The 18,780-nt window shown below is 37.8% G+C and overlaps 1 protein-coding gene and 1 pseudogene across 3 annotated transcripts in view; both read right to left on the bottom strand.

Annotated features, from left to right (window-relative positions):
• Sptlc2 (serine palmitoyltransferase long chain base subunit 2) overlaps positions 1-18,780 on the bottom strand; it is a 116,472-nt gene that overhangs the window by 19,187 nt on the left and 78,505 nt on the right. The window lies entirely within an intron of this gene.
• Positions 11,274-11,393, bottom strand: LOC141422283 (small nucleolar RNA SNORA51; annotated as a pseudogene).

Genomic DNA, 18,780 nt, shown 5'->3' with positions numbered 1-18,780 from the left:
TATAGCGTGTCATCACCTGCTCAAAAAGCAATATGATTTTCAAATTAGTTATTATATAACTTATAACCAATACAATGTGTTTGACTCTACAGCTTCAAAAAAGAAGATTTCTGGTATTAGCTGTAATCTTTCAAAATAAAGGGCTAGGGCTCAAGGTGTGGCTCCAGCGGAAGAACACCTGCTTCACAAGCTTGAAGCACTGCGTTCAAACTCCAATCCCACCACCAAACAAAGCAAGATTGGAAGGAGGGGCTCAAATACAAAGGATGCTCAGGCAGAGTTGATACCCTAACTCACATTATACTACATTGCACAGTTCCTAATGGTCTGAGATTTCTCTGAGTGTATGCTGGTATAATCTCCCTTCTGGGAAAAATAAAACAATTGCTATTCCTCAGACTTACACTTTCCAACTAATTATAGTGGGCTGGAAGAATCTAAAGTTGATGAACATCCCTACCCACATTTTCTTCTTAAAGGTTGTAACCTCAGAGAAGAAAAAAAAAAAGAAGGATTTTCTTAGTTGAGGGTCCCTCAAATAGAACAGGTAACTCCAAGGATGGTTTCAGTTAGTTTTTAGCATTAAATTAAAGGGGCATGTAAAACAGAGAAAAACACTACTTGTCATCTTGCTCTAAATTATACTATTGAAAACATTATATCGTAAATATTTTATATATCTTATACTTAATATTTTATGCTTAAGAACTGAATTTAACTGCTTAATTATCTGTCCTGAAGTTCCAATTTTTGCTATTTGGAAGTCTGCTTTTTCTAATATGTTACTTTGGTTGGATTATACTGCACAGAGAAAAGCAATACATTTTATTGCTGTGGTTTTCCTCTTCAGTTCTGTATGTGTGTGTGTGTATGTGTCTGGGGTTTGAACTCAGTGATTCGTGCCAGAAGCATTTTTTTTAATGCCTTTGCAAGAACATTTTAAATCAGAACATGACCAAGTATATTCTCCACTGACAGAAGAAATAAATTTAGATATTCTCAAAATTTCCTCCACCTATGTTAAGAATGTGTATCCATGGAAATGTAAACAGAGCTTAATTCTTAAAGACAAGTAAAACAACAGGTAAGTCAAAGCACATGCAAATTAGGTTTTCAAAGGCTATTACCACAGGGATTATGGAAACTCTTAGTACCAATTCCCTTTAAGGCAAAAGAAGTAAGCATAAACACAATAAATGTTTGTTCCCTTTCTTTTTTTCCAGCAAAGCAACTTCTGATAAGAGAGAGATTATATTTTGCTTTACATCTCTAACTCCTACCATGTCAGCTACTAACCTGTCTACCTCCTGAGAAGATGCTGCTATAAAGTTTACCATAAACGAAGGGAAGAATATTGAAATTAATTTAGCACTCTCTAGCATTTGTGGCACTACAGCTAACTCCAATCTTAGGACAACACCTCAGTTTCTTCTTGCCTGGAAGTATCTTGGAGGAATCAGGTGTAACTGAACTGTTGCTATTATATCAGTTCTAGAAATAGTAAATAATCTGTGTAGTATAAAATCTCAGATGCAATCAAGAGGACACTTTCAGAAGAGACAAGTAAATTGGGCTAAGAAAATTTCACATTCTTTTTGTGCTGGACACTTAAACTACAGCATCTTTCATATACCATATCACTATTTTTTTTTTTTAAATAAAGGTCAGCCTGAGCTGACCTTTAACTCCTGATCCTCTTGCCTCAGCACCACCCCCAACCCAGTGGTGGGATTACAGATGTGCACCACATATCCAGCACATACCAATAATTTCTGAGAGGAATAATACACTTAACAACCTTTTCCACCTCTCTCTTTTAGAAGCAAGGCAATTTTAAGAGTTATTTTATAGCTAAAAACTAACCTGATGCCCACAGAATTTAAGTAATTTAGAGTGGGGGGACCAAATCCCCATTTTTCTGGTTTCAAAGACTGGACTCTTAATCATGACTCACTGATCTACTCCAGCTCTGGTATTGAATAGGACTGATGAAAAGGAATGTTAGCTCACACTACCTCTACCACATCACACAAATGCCACTACACCATGTCTCCATTCTCTGACTCTATCTACTCCATTTGTTCAGTGTTGCTGGGAAAGAGGCAGCATCACCAGACTTTCTTTTTGTCTTGCATTCTCCATTCCAACTTGTACTCTAAAATATTTGCCATATCCCATCTTCTACAGGAGCACCCTATAAAGTTTCAGATAAACCATGTCCAGTGTTTCTCAATAAGGCTGCTACTAGCATTTAGGGGAGAACAACTTCTGGTTGTTAAAACTGTCCAGTGTCCTGCAGAACATTTAGAATCGCTGGCTCATATGCAATAAATGCCAATAGCACCTCCTCACAATCAATCCTGTGACAAACAACTCACCCTAGACTTTTCCATATGCTTCTTAGAAAGATGGTACTGTCCACGGTTGGTTGACAACTGCTATTCGCCCTAAAGGTTGTTTTCTCATATGCACCATGGGTTTCTTTTCTCTTTAACCTTAAACCTGAATTGGAGACTTACTGCCACTCATTAGCTGTAAGACCAGGATATATTTTTACCTCTTTAGATTCAATGATCATATTTGCTCTAGAAGAAGACATAAATGTGGGGCAGTCTGATACTTAGAATACCTAACTACATGTGAGAAAATCCAAGAAAAAATATGAGCTAATTGACTAATGGTATATCTAAAAGGCAATACTTTATGACTAGGTAAAGCCTCTCTTTTTTAAAAACTTTTTTGGGTGCTGGGGCTTAAACCCAGGACCTTATACATGCTAGGTACCCTTATCACTGATTTAAACTCCAGCCCTGGAGCATCTCTTCAGGAGGTGCTGGCAGTTTTCTACATTTCTTTCTGGAATTTTATTTTGGTTACATTATTTTGTTACAAATTATAACTCAGATAATAACTTTTATTTCCCCATTACTCAAATTTTTGTTGACATAATCTACACTCCATAAAATTCATCCTTATGAAGTTAGGGACATTTTTTTGGCAGTACTGTTTTTGCTTGTTTTTAGTGGTACTATGGCTTGGAATTGGACCTCATGCTTGCTAGGCAGGTGCTCTAACACGAGCCATTCTATAAGCCATGTTTTAGTTATTTCTGAGTTAGGGTTTCACAAACTATTTTCCTAGGCTTGTCTCAAACCACAGTCCTCCAGATCTCTGCCTCCTGAATAGTCAGGATTATAAGCACGAGTCACTGCATTCAGCAAGTTTTTAATATACTTGGTTATGTAACCATCACTACTACCTAATTCATCTTCACTGAAAGAAACTCTATGCATTACTAGTCACTCTCATTCCCCTCTTGCCAATACCTTTGCCTTGCTGTACCTACAATTTGCCTATTCTGGACATTTCAAATAAAAAGAATCATATAATATTATCTTTTGTGTCTGCCATCTTTCACTTAGCATAATGTTTTTAAGGTCCATTACATTGTAGCATTCATCAGGAATTCATTCTTTTCTTGTGGTGAAATATTAGGTATATAGACATTCCACTTTATTTATTCACTCATTAGCTGATGCACATTTAGGGTGATGCACAGTAAGGCTATGCTGCTATGAACATTCATGTACAAGTTGTTGTTTGGACATATGTTTATAATTCTGCTGAGTATATAACTTAGGAATGGATGTACTTTTTGACAACCTAGAAACTGTTTTTTTCAAATGGCTATACCAGTTTTAATTCCTACAACAATACAGGAGGGTTCCAATTTCTCTCATCCTCACCATCTTGTTATTGTCTATCTTTTTTATGTTAACCATGCTAGTAACTGTGCTTTAGTAACCATCCAAGTAACTGTTAGTATCTTGTTTTTTTGGGGGTGGTACTAGGGTTTGAATTGAGGGCCTCCCACTTGCTAGACAGGTACTCTTGTCACTTGAGCTATTCCTCCAGCCCAATATCTTATGTTTTTTTTTTTTTCTTCTTCTTCTTTAGCTGACACAGAAGAGATGGTTTATGGTACACGCATCACATTCGGCCACAACTGAGAACAGAACTAGTCCAGAATGCCACAGGTCCAGGGCAAAGGACCAACAGGACAATTTGGTTATGAGCAAGGAGGGTAATAGGCTCTCAGAGCTGGTCTTGGTGATCGGATGGCCATGGAAGCTCCAGATCCACTGAGACAAATTCTAGACAGAAGCATGCAGTCCAACAACTTGTACCAGCGTCCCCTCCCGGCCTCCGGCATTCCTTATTCCTGCTCTTCTGGCCTCTGTGGTTGCACAAGCTGTTTACTTGGACCTCTGCCTCATCTTTCTTCTTTTGCACTTCAGTCTGTGCATTCACTTCTTTCTCCACTTGGCTCTCATTGTGCAGAGGTGTTTAGGAAGTTGGCACTAGGGCTGAGAGTATCTTATGGTTTTGAGTTGCACTTCCCTAATGATTAATAGGTTCAATTCTTCTCTCCTATGCTTATTTACCAACTGTGTATCTTCTTTGGAGAAATGTCTATCCAAATCATTTACCAACTGTATATCTTCTTTGGAGAAATGTCTACCCAAATCCATTGTCCATTTTTAAACTGGATTATTTGACCTTTTATTGAATTATATAAGCTCTTTACATATCCCGAGAACTACACATTTATCAGATACGTGATCTGCAAAATCTCCTCCCATTCTCTTCACTTTCTTAATTGGGTGTCCTTTGAAGTACAAAAGCTTTACATTTATCTATCCAATTTAGCTATTTTTTCCTTGGTTGTTTGTTCTTTTTGGTATCAAAACAGAAAAACCACTGTCTAGTCCACAGTGATGGAGACTTTTTTCCTGGGGTGGAATTTACTAAATATTCATTCTCAAAATGTTGTGTTGGAAAGGTAGGACAAAAGAAAGAAATAGATAAATATATGGTTGATTATTTGGAGTAAAAGTAAGTAATACTTCTTTTCTCTATTTCTACCTTTAATTTCCCCTAGTAGAAATTTGTTCTAGAGTTGGATGCAGTGGCACACATGCCTAATCCCAGCTACTAAGGAGGTGGAAAATGGGAGGACAGAGGTTCAAGGCCAGTTCTTGACAAAAAGTTGGTGAGATCCCAGTCCATCCCATTCCATTCTATCTTAACCAACAAGCCAGGTGAGGTGGTGCACCTGTAATCCCAACTATGTAAGAAACACAGGAATATGACGGTTCAAGGCTGGCCCCAAGGAAAAAACAAAAAACCTTATAAAAAAAATAATGACAGCAGAAAATGGCGGGGGATCTAGGGATGTGGTTCGACTGGAAGAGTACCTGCCTAGCAAGCACAAGACTCTGAGTTCAAACCCTAGTACCACCAAAGGAAAAAAAAAAAAAGAAAAAAAAGGAAAGACAAAAGAAGGGGGTGGGGGCAGGGAGTAGAAATGACCCAAGCGTTGTATGCACATATGAATAATAAAACAATAAAAAAATTAAATTAAATTAAAGTCAAGGAAAAAGAAAAAAGAAATTTGTTTTAAAAGTAGTTGGAGGAAGACTGGGTGTGGTGGTGTACACCTGAAATGCCAGCATTTAGGAGGCTAAGGCAGGAGGATCATGAGCTTGAAGTCAGCTTGAGCTACATAGTGAGACCCTGTCTCAATAAACAAAAAATAGTTGGAGGGGGTAGAGGTATAGATCAGTGGTAAAGCACATCCTTAGTATGCATGAGACCCCAGCACTGAGGTGAGGGGGAAGAAGAATGGAGAAAACTAATATAGTAGAATACCAGAAGTAAAAATAGTGGTTATCTCTGGCAAGGAGCAATGGACTGGGAAGAGACAGTCTGAGATACTTCTGGGAGAACGGAAATGTTCTACTCTGTGATCTGGATGGGAAGTTTGATGGTAGATACTTATTTATAGGATGTTACACCTAAGATTCTCAATACTGCAATAAGAATTGGAATATTTGGAAAAGCACCTGAAGTTAAAAACAAAACAGAAACACCTAGAATGGAGGTTAAATCTGATCTCTCTATTTGTAATCTTAAATATAGTCAATTATTACTTAATAATCACCTTTTTTACTAGAAACAAAACAAAAAACCTGAAGCAACTGAATATTCTAGATATGGGCTTAGATTTAGTCTTTGTGCTTAAGATAAACCTGAAAAAAAACTTTGGTGCTGGGTTTTCTAAGAGTGTGTAAGACAGGGGCAATATTACAAAAATAGTACTTCAGAGTTAAAGCCCTTGTCCTGAGGCAGGAAATGAAAACATAAAGGGGCTGGCCCTTCTTTTCTTTCCCCTTTCACTTTTAGAACAATCCTATGAATGATACACAGATCAGACAATACTGGCTATTAAATTTATTTTCTATCTGTGCATCTACTTTCATTCCATAATGACATCCTAGTATTAGGTTTTTCTTCTGCATACTCTGACAAGAGGGAGAGGCTGATGGAAGGCTGGCATAAAGAATTAGTAACTTAACACAAACCTGCTTTAGAATGCCTTTTAGGAGAGTGATGGGACAATACAATTGAAATTGTAAGAGTGGAATGAGGTACAAAACTAGCAAAGAAAAAGTTAAAATGACACGTGTACAGTGAACAAATGTTTCATGTTTACTGAAAAGGTCAACTGGGCATTACAAAAAATTAAAACAACTCTGGGTGAGCATAGTATCTGCGTATAACAAAAGGCCACCTGAAACAGGTTTTGTAGGAAAAATATGCTCTCTAGGATGACTGGAACCTGAAATTCAAACACCAAATATGGCAATAGCGACAATGTAATAATTTCTCAAAAATAACACCTTTTATTGAATTACAGCCTTAGCTTCCATTTTAAAATGGGTGAAGCTGAGCAGGGATGTGCACACAGGGAGACAATATGAGGAAGGCTGAACTTGTACCAGGGCTTAGGATGTTCCTGAACTTAAGTAAACGTTAGGTAAACAGGACATTCTTTACATGTACAGCATATCCTTCAATAGTGAGAACTGCAAGGAATTCTTGACTCTGCTTATTCAGGAAATCAGATTTCCAAAAATAACTTTTACTTCTTCCAAGAAAGGGAAAGAGGATTAGGCAAGTAAACATTTAGATTTGATACCAAAAGTAACAAAAACTACTTCCAAGTCTCTGAAGTTTTCTAGTACCCACAGAAAGCCAACTGAATTTTGTATTCTCATTATAACTGTAATCTCTTTCTTTTACAGATAACTATGCATGCCTACAAAACTCAACAGAACATGTAAATTTGTTCCACTTCATATTATTTACTCCATATAATGAAATAATTCATCAAACTTGGTAATGTCAATTAAAGACAAAGTGCTCAATTCAGGTATGGAGGAACATGCCTGTAATCTCAGCACTTGGGAGGCTGAAGCAGAAGGATCAAGAATTTGAGGTCAGCCTGGGGTACATAGCAAGACCCTGTCTCAAAAGAAAAAAAAAAAAACACCACAAAACAAAAAAGTGCTTATTTTTGAGAAAGATTACAAGTTTGTATTAATAAGGTCACCAAATAAGAGTTAAAAGAAACTGTACACATACAGTTGCAAATATGCTTCAAGATTTCTGAGAGAAACTTAAAAACACCAAAAAAGTTGAACTTGCAAGTTTTAGAGCCTCAGGGAACTATTTTTTTATTTTCAGTACTGGGGTTTGAACTCGGGTCTTCACCTTGAGCCACTCCACCAGCACTTTTTTGTGATTTTTTTAAAATAAATTTTTTATTAGGATATATTCATTATACGGGGGAATTCATAGTGACAATTCCGATTAGACTTATTTTGTACATTTACATTGCCCCATCGTCTCTGCCCCCATAAGTCCTCCCCACCCCACTTAAAGCAATTGAAGAGGTTTCTTAGTTCTGTTTCATATAGGTATATGAAGTCCATCTACCATATACTGTCACCTTAATCTCCTTTCTTCACCCTCCCCTTCTCATTAGTACCCTCCCCCCACACACACTGTACCTATTTTACAGTCCTGGTTTTTGCTATTAATATTTAAGTTGATGTTCAAAGGGGTGTCTCAATGTATGCCCACTGTGGGTGTACTCTAATTTGGTCCATTCAACCCCTTCCATTATTCTCCCTTACTCCTTTACTTTCCATCTTCTATTTTTCAACAGCTTTCAATTCATGTCCTTATATCCTCTATCTTCACATCTTATGTTATGCGGTATTACTAATACTCTTTTGATGGGTTTTTTTCAAGATAGGGTTTCAAGAAGTATTTGTCCGGGGTTGGCTTTAAACCATGATCTCTGCCTCCTGAGTAGCTAAGATTACAAGAGGCGTGAGCCACCAGCAAGCGGAGGAACTCTGACTCATAAGGTATAAAACTATTAAAACAAATAAACAGGAATCTTGTAGCTAAAATTAAACCATAAAAATTTTCAATTATTTGAGAACATATGTGCTCAAATACAAAGAAGTAGTATCACTGTTATACAAAGGCAAAAATCTCACCAAGAAGCCTACTCAGAAAGTGGAGAATATTTGTGTGGCGGGGAAGCAAACATCATTAGACACATTTATCCTTAGTACCCACTATGTGCCAGACACTGTTAGAAGCTCTGAATATATTATAGCAAAAAAAGGAGACCAAATCTGCCTGTAGAGGGCTTAATTCCACTATGGGAGATAGACAACAAATAAAGAGAAATACCTAACTGAAGTGGTGTTTCAGAAAACACTTATATCAAGGGATGGTGAAGTGGCTCAAGTGGTAAGATGACCTGCCTAGCAAATCTGAGGCCTTGAGTTCAAACCTCAGTTCTGCAAAAAAAGAAAAAAAAAAGATATGAGAAAAGACTTAAATTAGTCAAGTGCTATTTCTATTAACTGCAAGGTCCAGAAACAAAAAGCACACCTGGCATCTCCAAGATCTAAGTAAGTGTAGTTGGAGTGAGACAGTGAAGGAGCAGAACGGGACAGAGGTCCGAAGAGGGCCAGATCACTGAGGCGTCCAGGTCTTTGCTATGTGGTATGGGAAGCTCCTAGGAGAATCTTAAACAGAAGACTGATATGGTAAGTAAATATAAAAATGATAAAATAAAAGGAGAGAAAAAAAGACTGATAAGATTTCCTATCAGGATCACAGTGAGTGTTATATTTAGAGTAGACTCAAAGGTTGAATCAGAGATCACAAGAGAGAAGATGGTGGCTTAGAACAGGATGATACTAAAAGGTAAAAAGTGGATTGAGGCCAGATTTCAAAGGCAGACCAAGTGCTACAAACCTTTGGAGCTCAAAGTATATACTATACAAATATTTAATAAATGAATGAATCCTGAATTGAAGGGAATAGACCAACATGGACTACAGCATTCAGGAAAGGTACCAGTGTTATGGTTTGAATCTGAACTGTCCTCCCTGCAAAGGGCCTTTTATTTTTTGGTGGTACTGGGGCTTGAACTCAGGGCCTACAACTTGAGCCACTCCACCAGCCCTTTTTTGTGATGGGTTTTTTTGAGATAGGGTCTCTCAAACTATTTGCCTGGGCTGGCTTTGAACCATGACTTCCTATTTTAACCTCTCAAGTAGCTAGGATTACAGATGTGAGTTACCATACTTGGCCCAGATCATTTTTTGCTTGACAGAACCCAGAGCCCTCTACTATTATAACTGGCAATTAAATCCAGGGGAAAGTGGACAGAAGTCTAGGTCAAGTAAATAACAGTGGGGATACAGAGAAGTGGACAAGTTCAAAGACAGTAAGCAGGCACAATACATAGGCACTGGCGATTAAATACAGGGAACAAAGAGAAAATATGATAGGAACCTCATGAATAGTGATGCCACTACGCTGAGGAAACAAGCAGAAAAGGCTACAACTTTAGCGATTAAAAAACTCAAATTGGGGAAAGCAAATATTTTCGGAGTCCAGAAGTTTGAAAGACTATTGCTTCCAACTTTAAACTGACATACTAAAAATTAACTATTATTTGGAATGATGAAAAGGTGGCCACATTTAGGCAAAACTTGGGGCAGTTAAGGTTAACACAATTTATTTTAAAAAAAATTACTTTTTTCTATTTAAACAAAAGACAAGTGATAAATTGTGAAACAACAAACCAGCAAATGAATAAAAACAAATCTCTTTTAGAGCTATAAGTTTCTCTCCAACATTTGCTCACAGTGGTAAAAATGAAAGACTACTAATAAAAATTCTTATGGACAATTTTCTGCAACTTAGATGAAAACCATGCAAGTCAGTAAATACAATTTTTAAAATATTTTTGTTATTTTCTACTGATGTTTATATATTTCTAATCTTTAAAAACTTTAATGAGTAGAAGTGTGGCTCAAGGAGTAGAGTGCCTGCCTAGCAAGCACAAAGCCCTGAGTTCAAACCCCAGCACCCCCAAAATCAAACAAACGAACACACAAACAAAAACGCTAAAGGAAGCTAGGTATGGTGTTTACACCTGCAACCCCAGCACTGAGGATAGGAAGTAGGAAGATTGTGATTTAGAGGTCAACGTAGATTCTATAGGGAGACACTACCTCAAAACCAAAACACCAGGGCTGAGGTTGTAGGTGAGTGTTAGAGCGCTTACCTACCACATGCAAATCAACCAAACAAAAAACACTAAAGAAACCAAAGAGCACTGTGAAAGAAGGACAGAAGTAAAATAATAATAACAGTTAGTGAAAATTTTCTTTTGCAAGTTTTAGAACATACCTCTACTTTGTTCTTCATTAATTTGCTCTTGTTTATAAGTTTCTACTACTGTTTTATGCCTTTCATGTGTGGTCTTGTATCATCAAAACAAACTGCTTTAAGGACAATGTGTTGTTTTTATTTTCCTAGTCCCTTCTGCAAGAATGCACAGCAGATATATTCAACTTGAAATATTCTGAGAAAATGAAAACCCTTCTATGTATTAAAACTGACTTAAATTACAAAGCAGAATTACCTACATTCAATTACACTATGGCAAATAATAAACTAGAATATTTGTAAACATCTAGTACACAAAAAGCATTCTGTATAGACATAAGAGTTCAAATCATGATGCTACCACTTTTGGACAGGTGACTTAATCTGTTTCTTTAATCTCTTTGCATCCCCATTTTGTAAGAGGGAGAATGTTTCATACTTGTTCTGGGAATTCAAGTAATTCAAGGAAAAGCATTTAGAACAGTGCTCAGTATATAGGAAAACATACAACAAATGGTCATTATTATTTCCCTCACTTGTATATTCTTCCCTTAAAATTACACCATTCATATCTTCTACCTCACACTACACACTGACCTTTGACTGAGCCTTAACTCTCAAAGACAATCTGAAGGACTATCTGACTTATCCCCTTCCACCCCATATCTCTTCCCATTCACAATATAGACCAGGCGCAGGGCCTAGGCTGAGGTGCATATGGGGTAGGTTTACTTTCCCTCCTCTTCCTATACAGTCAGTGTAAGAACACACACCAGGAGGCATGTCCTTGTGATTTCTAGTTCTCCTTTTTCTAATTCTTTGGCACACCCTTAATTTTAACATGTAACACACGGACACAGCCAACTTGACTAACATATATTCACGTATTTAATTTTCTGACACTCTGATTTACAATTTATAAATAAACTTCACATATTTTACCCTCAACCATGCTACCTTTCCAAAGCTAGTTTTAACCAGTTTCCTTTATTCTTCAATTTAGACCATCTCTACCATCACTTCATCCATTAATTATCATCCAGGGAGACAAACTACCTTTGTAAGTGGAGTATTTGGGATGGTAAGCACATGCATTCCTTTCCTGAAAATGACCCATCACCATAACATAGATGGGACCTAAGTATCTGGAATAGGCACAGAGAGATGCTTGCAGTAAGGTCATTTTAAAAGCTGAAGTCATGAGAAAGATACTTTGAACATAATCAAAGCAGATGAGAGATAGACAGATAGAAACACTAATAATTCCACTGTCTTCTGAAGTTTCATTTATTAGTCCCAGTGTGGTTTTTGCTGGTATATGTGGCTGTGACCAACTAAAACTCTCTGAACCTAGTTTCCTCATATGTAAAAGGGGGTTGAAGATAAGGTTGTTTTAAGAAAATGAGGTGGTCAGACGTGGTACCTCAAGCCTGTAATCCTAGTTACTTGGATGTAGAGACTGGGAGGATTGTGATTCGAGGTCAGCCTGGACAAAAAGTTTGCAAGACCCTATCTCAATCAATAAAAGTTGGGTGGGGTGGCATGTGCCCATCACTCTAGCTACACAGGAAGCATAAACAGGAGGATAGAGGTCAGGCTGACCTTGATTTAAAGAGACTCTATCTCAAAAATAACCAAAGCAAAAACAGGCTGGGGGGGGTGCCTCAAGTGGTACAGCACCTGCCCAACAGATGCAAGGCCCTGAGTTCACCCTCAGTACCACCACAAAAAAAAAAAAAAAAAGAGAGAGAGAGAGATAATGCGTGGAAATCACTTAATAAAATGTCTAATGCATGTTTAAAAATTATCTTTGTTATTTTACATTTATATGTGTAAGATCATTTATGTAGCCATTTTTGAGCACTAGCTAGCTTTGAGCTCCACAATCTTCCTGCCTCAGCCTGAGGGCTGAGATTATAGGCATCCGCCCAGCTAACATAATTATTTTTACTTTCAATTTTTGTTATTTTACCAGTGTAATAAGGCCTACAAATTATCTTATGGCCTTATTCTAACTTCAAATTGGGGGGAAAACCCCCAGGAATATGTGGGTATATATTTTTTGGTTTCTAAGGCAAAAGGTAAAAGATCCTGAAGAAAAGAGAAAAGGCAAGTCAACAGAGGACAGTTTTTTCTAACTCTAAAGCTCAGTCATATATCAAAAAGGAGAGAAGAAAAATTAATAACCTAAGACAAAATACAGAAGGATCTAAGAAGTATTAAGAAAAACGTTACACGTTAGTACTATGAAACTGTTGCTTATGCTTCAAATTCAATGTGAGTCAATGCCCTGTATAGCTATCCTTATCTCAACCAGTAAAAACCCTTGTTCCTTCCTATTATTGCTTATAATCTCTCTACAACAAAATTAGAAATAAGGGCAAAATAGTTTCTGCTGGGTATTGGGGGGGGGGAGGGAGGGGGAGAGTGGGTGGTAAGGGAGGGGGGTGGGGGCAGGGGGGAGAAATGAACCAAGCCTTGTATGCACATATGAATAATAAAAGAAAAAAAAATCAATGTTTTACATTAAGAACATTTTGTTACTGTCATTTTTCATAGCTGGCATATGGCAAACAGTCAATGTATGATTCCTGAATAAATGGCTTTTGGGTTTTTTTTTTTTGATGCTGGGATTGAAGCCAGGACTTCTCTCATGGTAAAGCATACATTCTACCACTGGAGAATACCCTCAGCTTCATGAATGAAATCCTTAGTGTGGCTTGAGCTAATAAAACTCAGAAAACAATAGATGAGGTAGTAAGAAGGTCCCTCTGAATATACTTTGAAAATCAAATATTAAATAAAGGAATACTATCCCCTAAAAAAAGGCTAAAAAACATAAAAGTATAATGGGAATAATTCAAATCTGCTAATAATATTAATTCAACAACATATTCCCAGGTAACTGTGGATGTGGGAAAAGGGGAAGATGCAGCAAGAATGGCGATGAGCAGATAATTAAGAAATGGTCTCCATATGAATTTGAAATAATTTTATTTTTTAAAAAGCACATTTATCAGGCTGGCAGTGTGGCTCAAGTGGTAGAGCATCAGCCTAGCAGGTGTGAGCCCCTGAGTTCAAATCTCAGTACTGCCAAAAAAAAAAGCAGATTTATGTTATTGTCAACGTTTAATTTTGACATAAGTTCAAATATATCAGCTCCATGAGAGGGAAAATGACTGATATATATTTGGTGGCATATACATATAATCTCTTCATAGGGCCAAAAACATGTATAACATACAAAATTCAAGATTAAATACAAGTATAAATGCACTGAAAAATTATATTTACAAAATGTTTCAAGTATACAGAACAAATCAATTTGACCAAAAGCAGCATATTCATCTATGAAAAGTAACCCCTCCCTGGCAATGCCTCTTGATGGCCTACTTTTTTTTTTTCCAATTCCAGTTTAACTTAGAAATGCAGATTCTATGTACAAGGACTGGATGGTCTGGATATTCATGCAGACTTCATTTAGGAGGGGTGTGGTTCATGTGGAAATGTGTCCTAACATAATCCCCAGGGAGATTACTTTCAGAAAGAAACAAGTGACTACCTCTCCTGATCCTTTGTAGTCCTGACATGCTGTTGGTGTAAGAGGCATTCAAATTGCTTTTGCTGAAAAGCACTGACTCATTACTTGGGCACACATTAAAAATAGGAGAAGTCTGGCATCCCTGCCTCCATTTTGTATCTGTCTTTTCATTAAGACATTCTTTTTGTAGTCACTTTGTAATCACCTTGGATTCCAGAAAGAATAAAACTGATAACATCTTTATGACAAGGGACTGAAACTTCCCATAAGGAACAGTGGAGGCTTGCAGGACAGACCACCCCTCCAAATGAGGACAATTGCCTACAATGATGGGCTATACCCTGGAGGAGTAATCATCACATGGGAACCAGATTGCTCCCCTCAAGTGATGACAGCAGTAACATCTTCTCTGAAATCCTACTGGGAACCCTTGGACAGAGATAATGGTCAACCAGCACACATCAGTGACTGGGACTGTTTAACAATGCACACCTTTGTTCCCTGCCCCTAGATCTTTTGTCTACTTAAAGCTATAGCTCATGTCTGTACCCTGAAGATGGCTGAAGATGAGCTGAGTGCTTACTCTGCCTCTTCCCACAGCATGTCCCAAGCCATGTAATAAACCTCCTTTCTCTGCCTTCACCCTGCCTCTTTATTTGGCATTGAGGAGCAGGTGACCAGACTTGGCATATAGAATCTCAGGAGTTTGGGCCTAGAGTCCAAAGCTCGTGTTTCATTGGCAATGCCTGTTTCTTAGATCTACTACTCTTACAAGAATTGGTCAATACTCCTAGGCTGCAGTGACATTTATGATGTCTTATGCAACAGTATTAGACTTTAATTCTATTTTCTCACTAATCACTGTTAGCTACGGCCTCAACTATTTCCTTGAAGAAACCTTCAGAAGTGTGCACTTGAACACAGCATAATCCATTCTTTATTTCTATAAATAGTTCTATCACTTGCACAAATTTGTTAGTCATTGCATATGTATCAAAACTGTGCCAGAGGTTGGTGGAGTGGCTTGTGTGGTACAGCACTTACCTAGCAAGTATGTAAGGAAGGAGCTGAGTTCAAACCCCAGTACCACAGGAAAAAAAAAACAAAACTGAGCGAGAACATAAAGTACATGATGGAAAGAGAAGCTAGTCTGAGTATACCAATACCTGCTTCAGAATAGAGAAACAGCCTAATGCCCAAAAGCATGGGTGTTGTTATAGAGTAACTCCCAGAACAAAAGCCTAAGAGGACAACTGGCTAGACCCACCTCTCACTAGCAAACCACTCTTGAAAAATTTGAGAAAAATTAGCAAAGAATAATAATAGAATGTTTTGTTTTGTTTTATAAAGAAAAATGCTCCAGAAAAGAATTATCACGGTAACACATCAGCATTATATGGGGTGTTAGCATGAGGCATGTATATAAAATGCAGGAACAATACTCAATACTTCACTTGCTACAATGACAGTTAAGAGTCCCAATTTTAAGAGAGCTTATATATTTAACACTTGGTCAGGAAGTGCTAGTTTCTCCACGTATGGGGAATTCATAGCTGACTATACTCTCACAATGTGCTTTCCTTCTGTTTTGTTATTCTTTTTTTTTTCTTTTGTTATTCATATGTGCATACAAGGCTTGGGTCATTTCTCCCCCCTGCCCCCACCCCCTCCCTTACCACCCACCTGTTTTGTTATTCTTAAGCACAACTAAATGCTGGGAGGGAGAGAGGGAGGTCCCAGTGCTGGAATTACATGCATGCACCACCGTGTCTGGCCGTCTAAAAACATCTAACAGCATCAAATGGAGAAGGAGGTAGGTAGGAAAGAGAACAGAATATGTAATGAAGAAAAAAATCAACAAAGCTATTTTAAAAACCAAAGTATATTGGTATTTGAAGTTATCTGTTCTTTTTTCTCCATACTATCTCAGAGAAAGAAAAATGAAGAATCTTATCTAAAAATCTTAGTCAATACAAAAACAAAAGAAATGTTAACTAAAAGACAGCAGAGACTGCTGTTAATAAGACATTCCCCACCCCTTAAGGCCCAGATGAATTCATTAAAAAATCTTTCTTAGGTTCTTAAGAGAACCAAAGAAAAAGGAAATAAAAGTGTTTTCCACAGGCTCCTTACAAGCCAAGATATTTTAGTGCCCCATTGGAAGACTCTCATAAAAGGGATATTTATAAGAGGCTCGGGGGAAGCAATAGCTCCATAATCTTGTAACACTGAAGCAAAGGAATGGGACTCAGGCTTACCATCTCAGAGACACAAACCCCAATTTTGCTAGATTGGCAACAAGCTTCAAAGAGCTCAGTTTGGGCCACTTTTGGGCTAATGAACATCAAAGCAGTAGATCTGCTTCTCCATGCCCTGGAAGACCTTTCCAAAGTAGCACCTTGGTCTTCTATCTCCACATTAGAATGACAGCAGCTTTTGCTAACACTTGAGCACTGCACAGTAAATTCCTCCCACAAGCAGGGTTTATCACTCCCTCCCTAGTAGTGCCTTAATCCTTTAATTCATTTCAATGCCAAAAATTAGGATTTCCTGAGATTGCCACAGGATGTGCAACAAGCAGCAGAGACCAAGGCTTAACGTTGTTGATTCAATATAATCAAAAGTTTAAAAGAATGGTTGCTAATGCACAGCCAGAAAGAGAGGACCTAAACAAAAGGAAGAAAAAAGGCCAGTGCCTTTGAAAAATTAAGGATCTGAGTTTTAAGTGGTACCAATTTAAAGTTTTTATTTATTTATTTTTATTACTATTATCTTTTACAGTGCTGGAGACAGAACCCAGGGCCTCTAACATACTAGGAAAGTCTCTACCAGTGAGCTACATTCCAAGCCCAGGACAGATAGCCTTAATTTGTCCAAAGACTATTATATATTCCAGCCCCACCAGAGGGGCTGTGCATGCTGTGGTCAAGCATTTACCTATACAAGCAGAAAGCTACCAAATAAAGGCAATCACTGGAAATGGTTTGCTTGGATTTAAGCTAATAGTTTCAGAAGCAGAAGGCGAGACAGCAAGTTAGTTTACAAACTGATTAATATGAACATTTAAAATTAAAACCTACAGACAAAGCTATTTGAAGGTTATGTATGAAAGGATTTGGGATTATGAGTTAATAAACTATAAAAAAATATAAGGAACCAAAAAAATGGAAAACAAAACAAAAAATAATAATTTCAAGCAGTCTCTTGAATACTGACCAGGTCTCCTTCCCCTAGTTGTTTTCTAATTTTCCCACCTATTCCACTGATTCATCCAGCAAGGGGGTCATCAGCTATTCAGAAGGAAGCATTAGGACCCCAGGCATTTAGACTTCCACAAATGATGAAAACTGTCAACCTTAGCTTCTCTACTGAACTCTTGTTCCACAAGTCAAACATTTCCCTCATTTCTTGCCCTCCCATTTCTGTTCCTTTCCAACTGCCAGCAATCAGTAGAGTTGCTTTTGGTTCTCTTTGATGTAAATAAGCTTTAAATATTCCTACATATTTTATTTTTGAGGCTATTGTGAATGTGATTGTTTTACTGATTTCTTTCTCAACATGTTTTTCCTTTTTTTTGTGATACTAGGGATTTTTTTTTGATACTAGCCTTGAGAGAGCCACACCCCCAGTCCCTTTCTCAGAATATTTGTTATTGATGTGTAGAAACGCTGCTGACTTTTTATATGTTGATTTTGTATCCAGCTACTTTGCTGAAAGTGTTTTGCTTTTTGACTAGGTTGTTCTTTAAAACGAATGGAATGGTTCTCCTGGATTCAGTGGTCTGGGGGGAGCAGGTGAGAATCCTCATTTTTAACAAGCTTCACAGCAGTGGTGCCCAAGGTGCTTCCAGTGAACATCTGGGATGCTTTCAAATAATACCATGTGGGAGATCTCACTCCCAAATACTTAATAGGTCTGCACAAGACCTCTACAATTGGACTAATTTTAAAATTTTTCTTCACATGTGGACAAGGTTAAGAACCCCATACTAAAAATGCCTCTTGGGCTGGCAGAATAACTCAAGTGGTAGAGTACCTTCCTAGCAGCAAGTGGTAGTGGTGGTGGTGGGGTGTGTGGGGGAGGTAAGTTTAATCTACAGCACTGCCAAAAAAACAAAAACAAAAATCTCTAATGCTGGAAGTCCATGGATAGTTTGCACACAGGGGCTTAAGAGTCCACCTTGATGAGGTCCTTCTGAAGCTCTGACGAAGATTCCTCTTGGACCAAGCTGGAGTCAAAAGCTGTCCTGAGACATCTGCCTAGATCAGACTGTGGGTTTCCCTCTGTCCTTACAGAGTCCAGTTTGAGTAAGAATCTTGATAAATCACTTTAGAGAAAAACCCCTACAATTGGTATCTTACCACCCTTGATATCTTATCTCCTGGCCTGCTTCCATCAAGAATTCTGAAGGCAAGGAGCTCCTTTAACCCTAGTGTTTCCTTTTAGTAATTTTCCACCCACTGACTTGCGACCTGCTAATTGGCCATAAACCCCACTTGTCCTTGTTAAAAGTCAGAAATGAGCCCCATCTCGCTCTCATCTTGTGCAAGACCCCATTATACTGGCCCCTCTATCTATCACCATGGCCAACTCTTGGATACAGTCTTTACTGTATTTAAGAAGTGTCA

This window comes from Castor canadensis, chromosome 3 (assembly GCF_047511655.1).
Source record: "Castor canadensis chromosome 3, mCasCan1.hap1v2, whole genome shotgun sequence".
NCBI lineage: Eukaryota > Metazoa > Chordata > Mammalia > Rodentia > Castoridae > Castor > Castor canadensis.
Note: the sequence above shows the minus strand (reverse complement) of the source record. Positions and strands in the feature narration are given on the sequence as shown.